The sequence below is a fragment of the Heptranchias perlo genome, unplaced genomic scaffold (genome assembly GCF_035084215.1).
Source record: "Heptranchias perlo isolate sHepPer1 unplaced genomic scaffold, sHepPer1.hap1 HAP1_SCAFFOLD_60, whole genome shotgun sequence".
NCBI lineage: Eukaryota > Metazoa > Chordata > Chondrichthyes > Hexanchiformes > Hexanchidae > Heptranchias > Heptranchias perlo.
The window spans coordinates 1,170,478-1,188,136 of record NW_027139623.1 but is presented as its reverse complement, the minus strand read 5'-3'; the positions used below and the strand labels follow the sequence as shown (position 1 = coordinate 1,188,136).

The window sequence follows — 17,659 nt, the reverse complement described above, 5'->3', positions numbered from 1 at the left end:
GCCCACAGGGAACTGCAGTCAGGCCCGGGATGAGCGAGACTTGGCCTTGGCCCGAGCTTTACCGCCGGTTTTTCCTCTTCCAGACATTTCCACAATCTCACAAACACTTTCACAAAGAATGAAGAAATCCTCCCGCACTCGCCCTTCTTATACCTTCTGGAGGAGTGCAGTGGGGGCAATTGTGATTGGTCAATCTGTTCTCAATCTCATTGGTTCAACGAACAGCCCAATCAGAGAGCTGTTTTATTCACCAATCAACAGCCGGCAATGAGAAAAGGGCGGAAAATACCGACCAGAACTGTTTGTTGAAATTTGAAAAGCCCGCCAATATATTTGTAACACAAGAAGCGGATTTAGTAAATAATGTCGCCTTCAGACAAAGATTTAAAAATCTCTCTCCTTTCAATCTGTTATTCCAGAATTCCCGTCAAAACTTCCAGAATCTTTTACATTCCGGTTAAAATCGGATTTCATTCACCGCTCGCTTTCAATCGGGCGGGAATAAAGTCCCATTTTGTAACGGGACAGATTCCAGCTCAATCTTTGTAAAAGTAACAAACCACAGATTGTGGATTGATCCCTGTTCACAGGAGCTGCAGCGCGATCGAAACCGGAGCCGAGACTCCTGGTGTAAGAAGTCGAACTTTGACAGAGCCTTTAGACTATTCTGTACTCGGTGTGAATTCCCTTTCAGGGCTGCTGCTTTACAAACATTGCGGTTCTGAAAGTGATATTCCCGAATAATGAACAAACAAACGTGAAAAGGAGAAAGAAATGACTGAAGTCTCATCCACCGCCTTAAAACGGCTCTGAAGGGGCAGATGCGGGGGAAGGGGTGGAAAATGAACGGGAATGAGAGGATCAGGGACACGTTTTTGGTTATTGGGACTAAATAAAAAAGCGACACACAGATTATACCGGGCAGTGATTATGAGAATCTTCCAGATTTCAAGAGAAACTACAAAAACACAAGAGTTATAGAGAGACAGTTAGTATCAAACTATCTACAGTAAAATGATTCCATACAGAGGTGTCGGTACAGCGCCTTCAGAGAGACTGTGGGTGGCTCTTAAAAGAGCCTTTGTGTTTATTTTTTTTTCAGTACATTGTGGAGTTTTACTTGCAGCTGGTGTACTTGGTCACCGCCTTTGTCCCTTCCGACACGGCGTGCTTGGCCAGTTCCCCGGGCAGCAGCAGGCGCACGGCGGTCTGGATCTCCCGGGAGCTGATGGTGTGCCGTTTATTATAATGGGCCAGGCGGGAAGCCTCACCAGCGATGCGCTCGAAAATATCGTTCACAAAGGAGTTCATGATGCTCATGGCCTTGGAGGAGATGCCGGTGTCGGGGTGAACCTGCTTCATCACTTTGTAGACGTAGATGGAGTAACTCTCCTTCCTCGACTTTCTCCGCTTCTTGCCGCCCTTGGCTGGTGCTTTACTCAAAGTTTTCTTGGCGCCCTTCTTGGGAGCTGCTTTCTTGTCCTCAGGCATTTTCAACTGAATTTCAGACCCAGAAATGACCCAAATCCGCTCCGAGCTCGGATTAAATAGGCAGCCCCACAGCCCTATGGTAATGAGGGATGGGGGAAGGCAATGATTGTGATTGGGACTGATGTCACAATATTTTTCCTTTATCGATCTGATTGGATATCTGAAGAAACCAATCAGATTTAATACCTGCCACCAATCACAAACACGCTCACACTGCACATTGTCCGGTTTCAGCAATTTGTTCCGAACTGTTGCAGTTCTGCTTCCGGCCAGTAGATGTCCCCAAACCCCGGGTCATTGAAGTTTACAGATGAGAGAGGGACAGAAGATAAACTCATTCTTCACATTATATTGCACGGGTGGGATTTTCAAAAACTGGGAATGGAGAACATTTTATAGATAAAACATTAGTTGTAATGCTGTATTAAATGCTTGTAATGAATTTAGGGGGTATTATCTATACTGACTTTAATAAGCTTGCTGAAAGGCGGTGCAAATGGCCTTTGAATTTCCATATAGAAAGGTGTGAGGTGGTGCATTTTGCTCGGGGGAATAAGGAGGCCACATACTGCTTGGAAAATAAGAGTCCAAATGGAGTCGAAGTGTAAAGGGATTTAGGGGTACAGATTGACAAATCTTTAAAAGTAGCAACACAGGTTGATAAGTCCATAAAAAGCAAACACAGAGGTTTGTTTCTGGAGGAGTAGAATTGAAAAGCAGATAAGTTATGTTGAACTATAATTTAAACTTTCAAACCTTCTGTCAAACTGTTAAACCTTCCCTTTCTGAAATCCGTGCTGACTATTCTTTATTATATTTTCGGTTTCTCGATGTTTTTCTGTTGCAGTCATGATGTGGAGATGCCGGTGATGGACTGGGGTTGACAATTGTAAAAAATTTTACAACACCAAGTTATAGTCCAGCAATTTTATTTTAAATTCACAAGCTTTCGGAGGCTTCCTCCTTCGTCATTTTCACATCGTTCACCTGACGAAGGAGGAAGCCTCCGAAAGCTTGTGAATTTAAAATAAAATTGCTGGACTATAACTTGGTGTTGTAAAATTGTTTACAATTTTTCTATTGCAGCATTGAGTAAAGAATTCCATGATCATTCCGACCACCGGCCTTTAGTTAACTGGTCTATAGTTCCCTGGACTTGTTCAATCTCTTGTTTTAAAATATAAGAATCACATTAACTGTCATCCAGTCCTCTGGCACTATTTCTTTTTGTGATGATTTTTTCTATATATGTAACAGTGCCTCTGCTGTCCCTTCCCTTGCTTCATTTAATATGCACGGATGCAATCTATCTGGACCAGGATTTTACCCACCCTTTCTAACTTAAATGTCTTGATATCTTTATTGACCCCTTCCTCTAATATCATGTTCACCCTGTTAATCTCCCGGGTAAATACTGAGGCAAAGTAATAATTCAATATTTCTGGCATTTCGCTGACGTTATCTGTTAGTTTATCTTGTGCATCCCTTCGTGGCCCTCAGATATTCTGATTTTCCTTTTGTTATTTTTGTGCCTGTGGAATAATTTACTATTTCTTTTTGTATTCCTTGATAATTTGATTTCGTAGTTCCTGTTTGCTTCCCTAATTGTTTTTGTGACTTCTTCCTAACCTCTTTCCATTCGCTTTTGCCATCACCTTATTTAATATCAAAGAATGAGAAATTCCATCAGCTTGTTGTGTCTGTTCAGGGGCTGATGTTTGGGAACTATTTATTGTCTGTGATTAAAGTGCCAGAAACCAAAAGGGAGCAATTCAGTCCGAAACTCCACAGAAACACTCTATTTCTCCCTCCGAGTGAACTAAGGCGCTATAATGGTGAGTCGAGCAGCCTTCCAAACAGTTAATTCCAACAGGTTTGAATCACAGTTCGCTGAATTCAGAAACACCAAGACTGGAACCGAATTTGATGATGTTCAGAGCGATAGTGTTTCCAAAACACAAACGGGTCAAATTTACATAAAAATACTTTTAAAATTCATTTATTTCTCCCATAACGTTGAATTTAACTCTGATCCTTTGTATTATTATGTGCCCTGATCAGTACAGTGGATACGGAACACAATTGCCCGGATTCAGTGAAATTAATTGATTTTCTGAAGTCTTTCCCTCTGCTGATTCCCGTTCCTTATTTCAATTATGTCGGATTAACCTTTCTGATCTATAGAAGGGTCATAGTCCTGAACCGTTAACCCGAGCTTCCCTTCTCCACAGATGCTGCCATACCTGCTGAGTCTTTCCAGCATTTTCGGTTTTAATTTTTTCTATATTTTATCCCTTTCACTTTTGACGGTCGCCGTTGAAACTTGCAGATTTGCCCTCAGTTTTTATTTGTGTTTCAGTTCGGTTTATTTGAATTAATATAAATCGAGTCCTGAGAAATCAGACAGAAATCTTGTGCAATCATAGAATCATAGAAGTTACAACATGGAAACAGGCCCTTCGGCCCAACATGTCCATGTCGCCCAGTTTATACCACTAAGCTAGTCCCAATTGCCTGCACTTGGCCCATATCCCTCTATACCCATCTTACCCATGTAACTGTCCAAATGCTTTTTAAAAGACAAAATTGTACCCGCCTCTACTACTGCCTCTGGCAGCTCGTTCCAGACACTCACCACCCTTTGAGTGAAAAAATTGCACCTCTGGACCCTTTTGTATCTCTCCCCTCTCACCTTAAATCTGTGCCCCCTCGTTATGTAGAGTGAAACACAATGGGGCAACTTTCGAATGAGCAAAACAAAAACTTTATTATGAATCAATTGTCTAATTTTTCACGGACAAAATATGAAAAAGTACGAGAGTAGAAGTTACAGAGAGAAACTATTTCCTCACATGACACATTGTCCTGAATCTGGAACGACGAAAGATAATGTGAATTTGTTCCACTCTGTCACAGTTCTCACTTATGGCCAGTAGATGTCAGACTGCATGTGAGTGTGGGATTAATTCTCTGTCTGTCAGTCTCTGTTACTGTATGTGAGTGTGATATTCATTCTGTATCCGTCAGTCTCCAGTACAGTCTGTGAGTGTGGGATTCATTCTGTATCTGTCAATCTGTGGTAATGTATGTGAGTTTGATATTCATTCTGTATCCGTCAGTCTCCAGTACAGTCTGTGAGTGTGGGATTCATTCTGTATCTCTCAGTCTCTGGTACTGTATGTGAGTGTGGGATTCATTCTGTGACTGTCAATCTCTGGGAATGTGTGTGAGTGTGGGATTCATTCTGTATCTGTCAATCTCTGGTGCTATCTGTGAGTGTGGGATTCATTCTTTGACTGTCAGTCTCTGGTATTTTATCTCAGTTTGGATTCATTCTGTAACTCAGTCTCTGGTCAAAGTGCAAGTCTGGATTCGTTCTGTATTCTTATTTCAGGCTACAGTATGGTGTTTCAAACTGTATCTTTAAGTCATTAATGTATGCAAATCTTTCATCTAGCATTAATTTGTAAATATGGATACAGTTTCGGATTTTATTTTAATCAAACAACGTGTGTGAGTTTTGTTGTCGGATTACATTTTAATCTCTGTGAAGATAATGTACATTTCAATCTTTTACTGTGAAATTATTGGACTGGTATTTATTGTGTAGCTCAGTCTGGGCTAGTGGAATTGATATTGTATCTTTCAGTCTGACACTATGAGATTTTTCGACTGGTATGAAATGTGTGGTTCAGACTGTACTAATGGAATTGACACTCTAACTTTCAGTCAGACACTGCGAGAGATTTTTGGACTGGTTTCTGATGTGTAGCTGAGTCTACACTAATAGGATTCACACTGTCTGTTTCAGTATGATGATGTATGTGAATTTTGGACGGTATATAATGTGTAGCTCAGTCTGCACTAATGGAATTCATACTGTACCTTTCAGTCTGACACTGCGCAATATATTTAGACTGGTTTGTAAGGTATAGTTCAGTCTGCACTAATGGAATTGATACTGTATCTTCCAGTCTGACACTTTGTGAGATTTTTGTACTGGTATGTAACGTGTCGGTCAGTCTGTACTAATCAAATCGATACTATATATTTCAGTATGATACTGTATGTGATTTTTGGACAGGTATCTAATGTGAACCTCTGTCTGCAGTAAAGGAATTGATATTGTATCTTCCAGTACGATACCTTATGCGAATTTTGGACTGGTATATAATGTGTAGCCCCATCTGCACTAATGGGATTGATAGTGTATCTTTCAACCTGACACTGAGATTTTTGGACTGGTATGTGATGTGTAGCTCAGTCTGCAATAATGGGATTGATACAGTGTCTTTCAATCTGATACTGTATGAGAATTTTCGACTGGTATCTAATGTGTACCTCAGCCTGCAGTAAAGGAATTGAAACTGTACATTTCATTCTGACACTATGAGGTTTTTGGACATATGTGAGTCAAATATGGGTAACATCTGAACTGGTATCTAATTTATATCTCAGTGTACACTATTGTCATGAATATGGCATCTTTAAACTCATAATGTGTGTGAGTTGTGGGCTGGTATTTAATTTGAATCTTGGAGTACACTATTGTGATTCATTCTGTATCTATCGATCAGTACCATGTGTCAGTTCTACCTGGTATTTAATTTGCAGCTAAGGCTGAACGAATGTGAGATTAACACCGTGCCTTTCAATCTGATACTGGGTGTGATTTTGGACTGGGAAATATTTATCTGCCGGTCAGCGATACTGAGTCATTGTGAAATGGGAATTATGTCTTTCTCTCCTGCTCTCTTTGACTGTTGGATTGGGATCAGTGCGCGACTGACTATTTCTGCTGTCTGAGACTGTGGGACTGATGACCTGTCTGTGTCTCTGTGCTCTGTGAGTGATAAGGTACCTACTGTGTGTGAGAAGGAGCTGGCTGCACTGACTGCTCTTTGTGCCCCGGGTGGAGTAAACATCACACTGATTCTGGGTCCTTCAAGGATTTAACTGTAGGAAGAAAAAGTATGTCTTGTAATTCAAGAACAGGTAAAGTAGAAAATACAAAACTGATCAATTGAATCTCTGTTAATAATCATTGTAATAACCACAAATGAAAACCAGCGATACAAAGTGTCAGTGTCTGACTCCACTGCAGTCCTGCAGCACTCAGCTTCTGCACACCAGGTGTGTTGGGCTGTTTTACAACAATTTAGTGACATCCAGACACAACCCAACCGCTGCACTGATCAATGAATGGGACTACCGATGTGGACGGGACCGTTGCACACATCAGATTTCGAATTCCCTCTCCCTTGGAATGAACAGTTCAACCGAAACAAAACAGCCGCTGTTTAAAATGAGTCCTTCAAACTTCTCACCTGATGCCTGCAATAGATGCTCTTTGTATAACTCCCCACATCCTTTCTGTCCGGCTCTGTTTACAATTCAGTAACAAACACTAAAGTTTAATGGACAGGTATAAAAAAATCAGATTTAATACCTGCCACCAATCACAAACACGCTCACACTGCACCTTGTCCGGTTTCAGCAATTTGTTCCGAACTGTTGCAGTTCTGCTTCCGGCCAGTAGATGTCCCCAAACCCCGGGTCATTGAAGTTTACAGATGAGAGAGGGACAGAAGATAAACTCATTCTTCACATTATATTGCACGGGTGGGATTTAGAAAAACTGGGAATGGAGACGAGCTCCAAGTACATTTTGTTTGACCAAACACTACTTGTAATGCTGTGTTAAATTCTTGTAATTGATTTAGGGGGTATTGTCAATACTGAGGAAGACTGGGACAAAATAAACTTGCAGAACGGCCGTGTAAATGGCCATTGAATTTCAATATAGAAAGATGTGAGATGGGGCATTTCGCTAGGGTGAATAAGGAGGCCACATACTGCTTGGAAAATAAGAGTCTAAATGGGGTAGAGGAGCAATTTAAATCGTGACGTGGGAAATCAGAGAGAAACACTGCGCAATGTACAGTGAAATATAATGGGGCAAATTCACAACTATCGAATGAGTGAAAGAAAAACTTTATTATGAATCAATTGTCTTCATGTTTCACCGTCAAAATGTGCAAAAATACGAGAGTAAAAGTTACAGACAGAAACTTTCCTCACATTGCACATTGTCCTGTTTCTGTAACCACGACAGATAATGTGAATTTGTTCCGCTTTTTTACAGTTCTCGCTTACGTCCAGTAGAGGTCAGTCTCTGGTACTGTATATGAGAGTGGGGTTTATTCTGTATCTGACAGTCTCTGGTACTGTATATGAGAGTGGGGTTTATTCTGTATCTGTCAGTCTCTGGTACTGTATATGAGAGTGAGGTTTATTCTGTATCTGTCTGTCTCTGGTACCGTTTTTGAGAGTGGTGTTTATTCTGTACCTGTCTGTCTGTCTCTGGTACTGTATATGAGAGTGGGGTTTATTCTGTATCTGTCTATCTCTGGTACTGTATATGAGAGTGGGGTTTATTCTGTATCTGTCTATCTCTGGTCCTGTATATGAGAGTGGAGTTTATTCTGTATCTGACAGTCTCTGGTGCTTTATGTCAGTGTGAGGTTAATTCCATCACTGCCAGTCTCTGGTGCTGTGTGTGAGTGTGGAATTAAATATGTACCTGTCAGTCTCTGGTACTGTCTGTGTGAGTGGGATTCATTCTGTATCTGCCATTCTCTGCTGCTTTATCTCAATGTGGGATTCATTCTGTAATTCAGTCTCTGAGACAATGTGCAAGTCTGAATTCATTCCATATTCTTATTTCAGTTCAGAGTATCGTACTTGAAACTGTATCTTTAACACTCCAAATTATATACAGTTCTTTGTCGAGTATTTGATTTGATAATATGGATACATTTTTCGATTTTCTTTAATCAAACAATGTGTGTGAGTTTTGGAGTGGTATTACATCTTAATCTCTGAACTCTATTGTGAATGATAATGTACCTTTCAATCTGTTCACGTTTAAATTATTGGACTAGTATGTAATGTGTAGCTAAGACTGCAATAATGGGATTAATTCTGTGTCGGAGTCTATCACTGTGAGAGACTTTTGGACTGGTGAGTAACATATAGCTCAGTCCAGGCTAATGGAATTGAAATTGTATCTTTGAGTCTGATATGTTGTGACATTGTTGGACTGCTATATAATCTGTGGCCCTGTCTGCACTCACGGAATCGATACTGTATCTTTCAGTCTAATATTGTATGAGATTGTTGGGCTGTTATATAATTTTAGCTCAGGTGGTGTGAATAGAATTTAAACTATACCTTCCAGTCTGATCATTTATGGGGTTTGTGGGCTCGAATGCAATGTGTAGCTCAGTCTGTACCAATGGTATTGATAATGTTTATTTCAGTATAACATGAGTATTACCAATATATCGAATATGTAGCTCAGTCTGCACCAATGGAATTGACACTGTATCTTTCAATCTGACACTATGAGATTTTTGGACTGGTATGTAATGCGCAACTCAGTCTGCAGTAATGTGATTGTGAGATTCATTCTGTATCTGTCAGTCTCTGGTACTGTTTGTGAGTGTGAGATTCATTCTGTATCTGTCAGTCTCTGGTACTGTATGTGAGTGTGGGATTCATTCTGTATCTGTCAGTCTCTGGTACTGTTTGTGAGTGTGAGATTCGTTCTGTATCTGTCAGTCTCTGGTACTGTTTGTGAGTGTGAGATTCATTCTTTATCTGTCAGCCCCTGGTACTGTGCATGAGTGAGATTCATTCTGTTCCTGGTATGGTGTGTGAGTGTGGGATTCATTCTGTATCTGTCAGTCCCTGATACTGTGCGTGAGTGAGATTCATTCTGTTCGTGGTACTGTATGTGAGTGTAGGATTCATTCTATATCTGTCAGTCTCTGGTACTGACTGTGAGCTTGGTGTATATTCTGCATCTGTGAGTCTCAGGGGTACTATATATAAGTGATGGATTCATTCTGTATCTGTCAGTCTCTGGTGCTGTATGTGAATGTGGGATTCATTCTGTATCTGCCATTCTCTGCAACTTTATCTCAGTGTGGGATTCATTCTGTAATTCAGTCTCTGAGACAATGTGCAAGTCTGAATTCATTCTGTATTCTTATTTCAGTTTACAGTATCTTATTTGAAACTGTATCTTTAATACTTTAAATTATATTTAGTTCTCCGTTGATTATTTAATTTGTAAATATGGATTTCTTTTTGATTTTCTTTAATCAAAGAATGTGTGTGAGTTTTGGAGTAGTATTACATATTAATCTCTAAACTCTATTGTGAATGACAATGTACCTTTCAATCTGTTCATGGTGAAATTACTGGACTGGTATGTAATGTGTAGTTCAGTCTGCAATAATGGGACTAATTCTGTATCGGAGTCGAACACTGTGTGAGATTTTTGGACTGGTAAGCAATATGTAGCTCATCCTGAACTAAAGGAATTGATACTCTATCTATCAGTCTGATACTGTATGAGATTTTTGGACTGGAATGTGATGTGTAGCTCAGTCTTCAATAATGGAAGTGATACTGAATCTTTCAATCTGATTCTCTGAGATTTTAGGACTGGTGAGTAACATGTAGCTCAGTCTGTGCTAATGGAATTGATGTTTTATCTTTGAGTCTGATAGGGTATGAGATTGTTGGACTGCTATATAATGTGTGGCTCAGTCTGCACTAATGAAATCGATACTGTATCTTTCAGTCTAATATTGTATGGGATTTTCAGTCTTGTATGTATTGTACAGCTCAGGTGGTACTAATAGAATAGAAACTGTATCTTCCTGTCTGCTCATTTATGATGTTTTTGGACTGGTATATAATGTGTAGCTCAGTCTGTACCAATGGTATTGATACTATTTATTTCAGTATAATACTGAGTATTTACCAATATATCTAATATGTCGCTCAGTCTGCACTAATGGAATTTATACTGTATCTTTCAATCTGGCACCAGGAGATCTTTGGACTGGTCTGTAAAGTGTAACTCAGTCTGCAGTAATGTGACTGTGATATTCATTCTGTATCTGTCAGTTTCTGCTACTGTATGTGAGTGAAATTCATTCTGTTCCTGGTACTCTATGTGAGTGTGGGAATCATTCTGTATCTGTCAGTCTCTGGTATTGTGTGTGGATGAGGGATTCCTTCTGTATCTGTCAGTCTCTGGTATTGTGTGTGGGTGTGGGATTCATTCTGTATCTGTCAGCCTCTGGTATTGTGTGTGGGTGTGGGATTCATTCTGTATCTGTCAGTCTCTAGTATTGTGTGTGGGTGAGACATTCATTCTGTATCTAACAATTTCTGATGCTGTGGATCAGTGAGAGAAATTCTGTATCTGTCAGTCTGTACGATAATGTGTGAGTGTGGGATTCATTTTGAATCTGTCAGTCTCTGGTAGATTGTATGAGTTTGGGATTCATTCTATATATCAGTCTCTGGCACTCTATCGGAGTGTGAGATTCATTCTTTATCTGTATCTAATTTGTATTTCCGTTTACAGTATGGTGTTCAAATCTGTATCTTTAATACCTTAATGTATGAATATTATTTCCCAGTCTTTAATTAGTAGATAATGATATATTTTAAAATGTAATGCTGTCGGATATAATCAGATAATGTGGGCATCTATTTTTGGACTACTATTAAATCTGTATCGATGGGAAAACAATTGTGAATTTGTGCATCTTCCAAACTGATATGGTGACATTTTTGAACTTGTATTTAATGTGGAGCTCAGTCTGCATCAATAGAATACTGTATATTTCAGTCTGAATCTGTAACAGTTTTGTTGTAGTAGTTTCTAATGTGTAGCTCAGTCTGCACTAATGGAATTGACACTGTATCTTTCAATCTGACACTGTGAGATTTTTGGACTGGTACGTAATGTGCAACCAAGCCTGCATTGATGGAATTGATACGTTATCTTTCAATCTGTGACTGTGAGATTTTTGCTCTGGTAAGTAATTTGTAACTCAGCCTGCACGAATATAGGTGACTGTGAGATTCACTTTGCATCTCTCAGTCTCTGGTACTGCAAGTGAGTTTGGGATTCATGCTGTATCTGTCACTCTCTGGTACTCAATATGAGTTTGGGATTCATTCTGTATATACTTTCTCTAGTACTGTGTGTGGGTGTTGAATTATTTCCATATAAGCAGTTTCTCATAATGTATGTGAGTGTGGGATTCATTCTGTATCTGTCAATCTCTGGTACTGTGTGTGAGTGTGGGATTGATTCTGTATCTGTCAATCTCTGGTACTGTGTGTGAGTGTGGGATTCATTCTGTATCTGTCATTCTCTGGTGCTGTGTGTGAGTATGAGATTCATTCTGTATCTGTCAGTCTCTGGTACTGTGTGTGAGTGTGGGATTCATTCTATATCTGCAATTCTCAAGGTACTGTGTGTGAGTGTGGGATTCATTCTGTATCTGTTAGTCTCTGGTACTGTGTGTGAGTGTGAGATTCATTCTGTATCTGTCAGTCTCTGGTGCTGTGTGTGAGTGTGGGATTCATTCTGTATCTGCAGTTCTCAGGTACTTTGTGTGAGTGTGGGATTCATTCTGTATCTGTCAGTCTCTGGTACTGTGTGTGAGTGTTGGATTCATTCTGCATCTGTCAGTCTCTGGTACTGTGTGTGAGTGTGGGATTCATTCTATATCTGCAGTTCTCAGGTACTGTGTGTGAGTGTGGGATTCATTCTGTATCTGTCAGTCTCTGGTGCTGTGTGTGAGTGTGAGATTCAATCTGTATCTGTCAGTCTCTGGTACTATGTGTGAGTGTGGGATTCATACTTTACCTGTAAGTCTCTAGTGCTTTATGAGAGTGTGGGATGAACTTGATATCTGTCAGTCCTTGGTACTGTATGGCCAGTGTGGGATTCATTCTCTATCTGTCATCTCTTGTACCGTACTTCAGTGTGGGATTGAATTTATGTCTGGCAACCTCTCGTACTGTATGTGAGTGTGGGATTCATTCTTTATCTGTATCTAATTTGTTTTTCCGTTTACAGTATGGTGTTCAAATCTGTATCTTTAATACCTTAATGTATGAATATTATTTCCCAGTCTTTAATTAGTAGATAATGATATATTTTAAAATGTAATGCTGTCGGATATAATCAGATCATGTGGGCATCTATTTTTGGACTACTATTAAATCTGTATCGATGGGAAAACAATTGTGAATTTGTGCATCTTCCAAACTGATATGGTGACATTTTTGAACTTGTATTTAATGTTGAGCTCAGTCTGCATGAATAGAATACTGTATATTTCAGTCTGAATCTGTAACAGTTTTGTTGTAGTGGTTTCTAATGTGTAGCTCAGACTGCACTAATGGAATTGGCACTGTATCTTTCAATCTGACACTGTGAGATTTTTGGACTGGTACGTAATGTGCAACCAAGCCTGCATTGATGGAATTGATACGTTATCTTTCAATCTGTGACTGTGAGATTTTTGCTCTGGTAAGTAATTTGTAACTCAGCCTGCACGAATATAGGTGACTGTGAGATTCACTTTGCATCTCTCAGTCTCTGGTACTGCATGTGAGTTTGGGATTCATGCTGTATCTGTCGCTCTCTGGTACTCAATATGAGTGTGGGATTCATTCTGTATATACATTCTCCAGTACTGTGTGTGGGTGTTGAATTATTTCCATATAAGCAGTTTCTCATAATGTATGTGAGTGTGGGATTGATTCTGTATCTGTCAATCTCTGGTACTGTGTGTGAGTGTGGGATTCATTCTGTATCTGTCATCTCTGGTACTGTGTGTGAGTGTGGGATTCATTCTGTATCTGTCATTCTCTGGTACTGTGTGTGAGTGTGGGATTCATTCTGTATCTGTCAGTCTCTGGTACTGTGTGTGAGTGTGGCATTCATTCTATATCTGCAATTCTCAGGTACTGTGTGTGAGTGTGGGATTCATTCTGTATCTGTCAGTCTCTGGTCCTGTGTGTGAGTGTGAGATTCATTCTGTATCTGTCAGTCTCTGGTGCTGTGTGTGAGTGTGAGATTCATGCTGTATCTGTCACTCTCTGGTACTCAATTTGAGTGTGGGATTCATTCTGTATATACATTCTCTAGTACTGTGTGTGGGTGTTGAATTATTTCCATATAAGCAGTTTCTCATAATGTATGTGAGTGTGGGATTGATTCTGTATCTGTCAATCTCTGGTACTGTGTGTGAGTGTGGGATTCATTCTGTATCTGTCATTCTCTGGTGCTGTGTGTGAGTGTGGGATTCATTCTGTATCTGTCATTCTCTGGTGCTGTGTGTGAGTGTGGGATTCATTCTGTATCTGTCATTCTCTGGTGCTGTGTGTGAGTGTGAGATTCATTCTGTATCTGTCAGTCTCTTGTACTGTGTGTGAGTGTGGGATTCATTCTATATCTGCAATTCTCAGGTACTGTGTGTGAGTGTGGCATTCATTCTGTATCTTTCAGTCTCTGGTACTGTGTGTGAGTGTGAGATTCATTCTGTATCTGTCAGTCTCTGGTGCTGTGTGTGAGTGTGGGATTCATTCTGTATCTGCAGTTCTCAGGTACTGTGTGTGAGTGTGGGATTCATTCTGTATCTGTCAGTCTCTGGTACTGTGTGTGAGTGTGGGATGCATTCTGTATCTGTCAGTCTCTGTTACTGTGTGTGAGTATGGGATTCATTCTATATCTGCAGTTCTCATGTACTGTGTGCGAGTGTGGGATTCATTCTGTATCTGTCAGTCTCTGGTGCTGTGTGTGAGTGTGAGATTCAATCTGTATCTGTCAGTCTCTGGTACTATGTGTGAGTGTGGGATTCATACTTTACCTATAAGTCTCTAGTGCTTTATGAGAGTGTGGGATGAACTTGATATCTGTCAGTCCTTGGTACTGTATGGCCAGTGTGGGATTCATTCTGTATCTGTCATCTCTTGTACCGTACTTCAGTGTGGGATTGAATTTATGTCTGGCAACCTCTCGTACTGTATGTGAGTGTGAGATTCATTCTGTATCTGTGTGTCTCTGTACTGTATCTGAGTGTAAGATTCATTCTGTATCTGTATGGAATTATTCTCTCAGATTACATTATGGCGTTCAATACTGTAGCTTTAATGTCTTAATGTTTAAATAGTTTTTCACATTATTTAATTGGTCCTAATGGATACACTTTAGGATTTGATGCTGGAGGTTTCAATCAGATAATTTGTGTGCTTTTTGGACTAGTATTAAATGTGTATTTCTGTGATTACTATTGTGAATGATAATGAATCTTTCAAAATGATATTGTGAATTGGTATTTAATGTGTAGATCAGTCTGCACTAAAGGAATTGATACTGTAACTTTAAACTTTGTTTCATAAGATTTTTGGACTCGTGTGTAATGTGTATCTCGGTCTGGATGAACAGAATTGATACAGTATCTTTTAATCTCATACTATGAGTGTATTATAAACTGGTATCTAATTTGTTTCTCAGGTTACACTGTCACAGCATTTCTCAATCTGATACTGTACGTGAGTTTTGCACTAGCAATTTGTATTCGAATGGTACACTATTTGAATGGATACTGCATGTATTAAACTCACATGTGTGTGAGAGTTCTGGGCTCGAATTCAATAGGAATCTCAAGGAACGTTATTGGAATTCTTTCTGTACCTTTCAATCGGGTACCATGTGTGATTTCTATCTGGTATTTAATTCATGGCTAATGTTGCCCCTTTGTGAGATAGACAATCTGAGAGTGTGATTTTGGACTTGGATTTTTGTATCTCCCTGTCAGCGGGACTGAGTTAGGGGGAAATGGAACAGTGTCTGCCTCACCTGTTCTGATTGACTATGGATTGAAAATGTGTCTCTGGAACTTGGGATCATTGTGGGACTGAGTACTTCTGCTGTCTGAGACTGTGGAACTGATGACCTGTCTGTGACTCCGTGCTCTGTGTGTGATAATGTACTTACTGTGTGTGAGAAGGAGCTGGCTGCACTGTTCCTTGTGCCTCGGGTGGAGGAAACATCACATTTATTCTGGCTCCTTCAAGGGTTTGCCTGTAGAAAGAAACGTATGTCTGGTAACTCAAGAACAGGTGACGAAGAAAATACAGAAGTGATCAGTTTAATATCTGTTAATAATTATTTTGAATATCCATAAATGTAAATCAGCGATTCAAACAGTGTCAGTGTCTGACTCCACTGTAGTACTGCAGCACCCAGCTTCTGCACACCAGGTGTGTTGGGCTGTTTTACAACAATGTATTGACATCCAGACACAACCCAACACCTCCACAAGCAAATGAATGGGACTACCCGATGGGGCTGGGACGTTTGCACAGGTCAGGATTATAATCCCCTCTCCCATGGGACTAACCGTTCAAATGAAACCAAACAGCCGCTGTTTAAAATGTGTCCTTCACACTTCTCACCTGATGCCTGCAATAGATGCTCTTTGTATAACTCCCCACATCCTTACTGTCCGGCTCTGTTTCCACTCTTCACTGTCCAATAACAATAAACAGGGTGAGACTAGAACTAAACCAGGAACATTCACTACTGGTTTGGGGAGAGAAAGCAGCAATTATTTTAAATAGCAGGTTCTTCCCATTCTGTCTCCCTTACCCTGGACACACCCTGTACACACACAGCCAGAGAATGACCTCTCCCTTCCCCCGCTCACTCCATGTTCCGGGACCAGTTCCTGATCCACTCCGCCTCTTACAAACAGCCCCCGGACTCCCCCCTGACCTTCCCCCGGACTCAATGCCGATCTCTGAGCCCATCTGCGGACACGGTCCCGAAGCGATGAGCTGCTGTAACGAGGCTGCTCTTTGCTCCCTTCCCCCGGGGGCCGTGATCTCTCCATTCCCGGCTGTTTTAAACCATCTTCTTCCGCTCACTGAGGGAATGGCGCCCACAGGCCGAGCTGGGGGAGGGCAGCGCGCATGCGCTCTTCCGTTCAACGACGACCAGGGCTGGGGGCGGGGCTGAGTCACGCATGCGCAGATATCTGGTTTAATTCCCAATACAAAAATCGATGGAAACTTTCCCCAATTGGAATTTTTCCGAGTCTGAGCAAAGGAAGTGGGTCTGGGGGAAAGGTCAGAGGGAATGGGGTCCACAGGCAGTGCAGGAACAGGCACCAGAATCAGAAACAGATGCTGACTTTCCAATCTCTAACTATTAAACTAGATGTTTCCATCCCTGCTGTTTCTCTCGGTATCTTTTGATGGAAAAGAGTCTTTCAGAGATAAAGTGGGCGGCTGTGAAATGAGCCAATTGGTTCTGTTCATTCTTGGTCCCGTTACTGATAAAGAAACTTGTGACTCCGTATCTGGAGGCCGGATTCCTCCAACCAATCCTGGAGAATTGTAAACAATTTTACAACACCAAGTTATAGTCCAGCAATTTTATTTTAAATTCACAAGCTTTCGGAGGCTTCCTCCTTCGTCAGGTGAACGATGTGAAAATGAAATCCTCGAAATGAGAGGATTTCATCCTGGAGAAACATGGGAGGAAAGTGGGAGTCGGTGTATTTGCTGGGATCGTGTCGGATTAATATTTGACGGCAACAGTCCCAGTTTATTTCAATCGGAGTGAAACTCTCGGTCACTGAGAGAAATGCAGAAGGGCCATGAGCTGCAAAATTGCAGAGGGTACAACATGCAAGAGAGGGTTAAATGCGTGACACTGTCCCTGAGAGTGGGATTAATAATGTGTCTGTCTCTGAAATAATATCAGTGAGAGATGAGACTGCATCTTCTGTCACTCCAGCTTGGAATGGCAATTGGAATGGAGAATTTTCCAATTTGTTACTGGGTGAAAACGGGACATTGCAGGTCAGTTTCTCTCTCTCTTTTGTACAACATATGAAGGTGGAATACTGCTGCTGAGCGTGCGACAGAGACACTGATGGGAAGCGTATGGCTGATACTCTGCCTGTCTGTATCTCTCTGGCGCTGTGCACGAAGGTGGGATACTGTTTGCTGAGTGTGAAACGGACACACTGAGAGGAAGTGTGAGAATGATACTTTGTCTGTGTCCCTGTCTCTGTCTGTCTCTTTATCTGTCCGTCTGTATTTCTCTATCTCTAGCGCTGTACATGAGAGCGGGATAGTGTTATTGAGCGTAACATGAACACCCTGTTGGAAGGTAAAGACTAATTCTGTGTCTGTGAACAGACCTCCGGTGCTGTTGGTGAGACGGTCACTGTCCCTTCTATTCTGTATGAGCCGGTCTGACGGTGCATTT

The 17,659-nt window shown here is 40.8% G+C and overlaps 1 long non-coding RNA gene across 1 annotated transcript; it reads right to left on the bottom strand.

Moving 5' to 3' along the window:
* Nucleotides 1–4,281: 4,281 nt before the first annotated feature.
* On the bottom strand, nt 4,282–16,082 carry LOC137316648 (uncharacterized). Its single transcript, XR_010961566.1, has 3 exons — nt 15,838–16,082; nt 15,377–15,463; nt 4,282–6,447 (listed from the first exon to the last, which is right to left on the bottom strand). It is a non-coding gene; the product is annotated as an uncharacterized lncRNA (long non-coding RNA).
* Nucleotides 16,083–17,659: the final 1,577 nt, after the last annotated feature.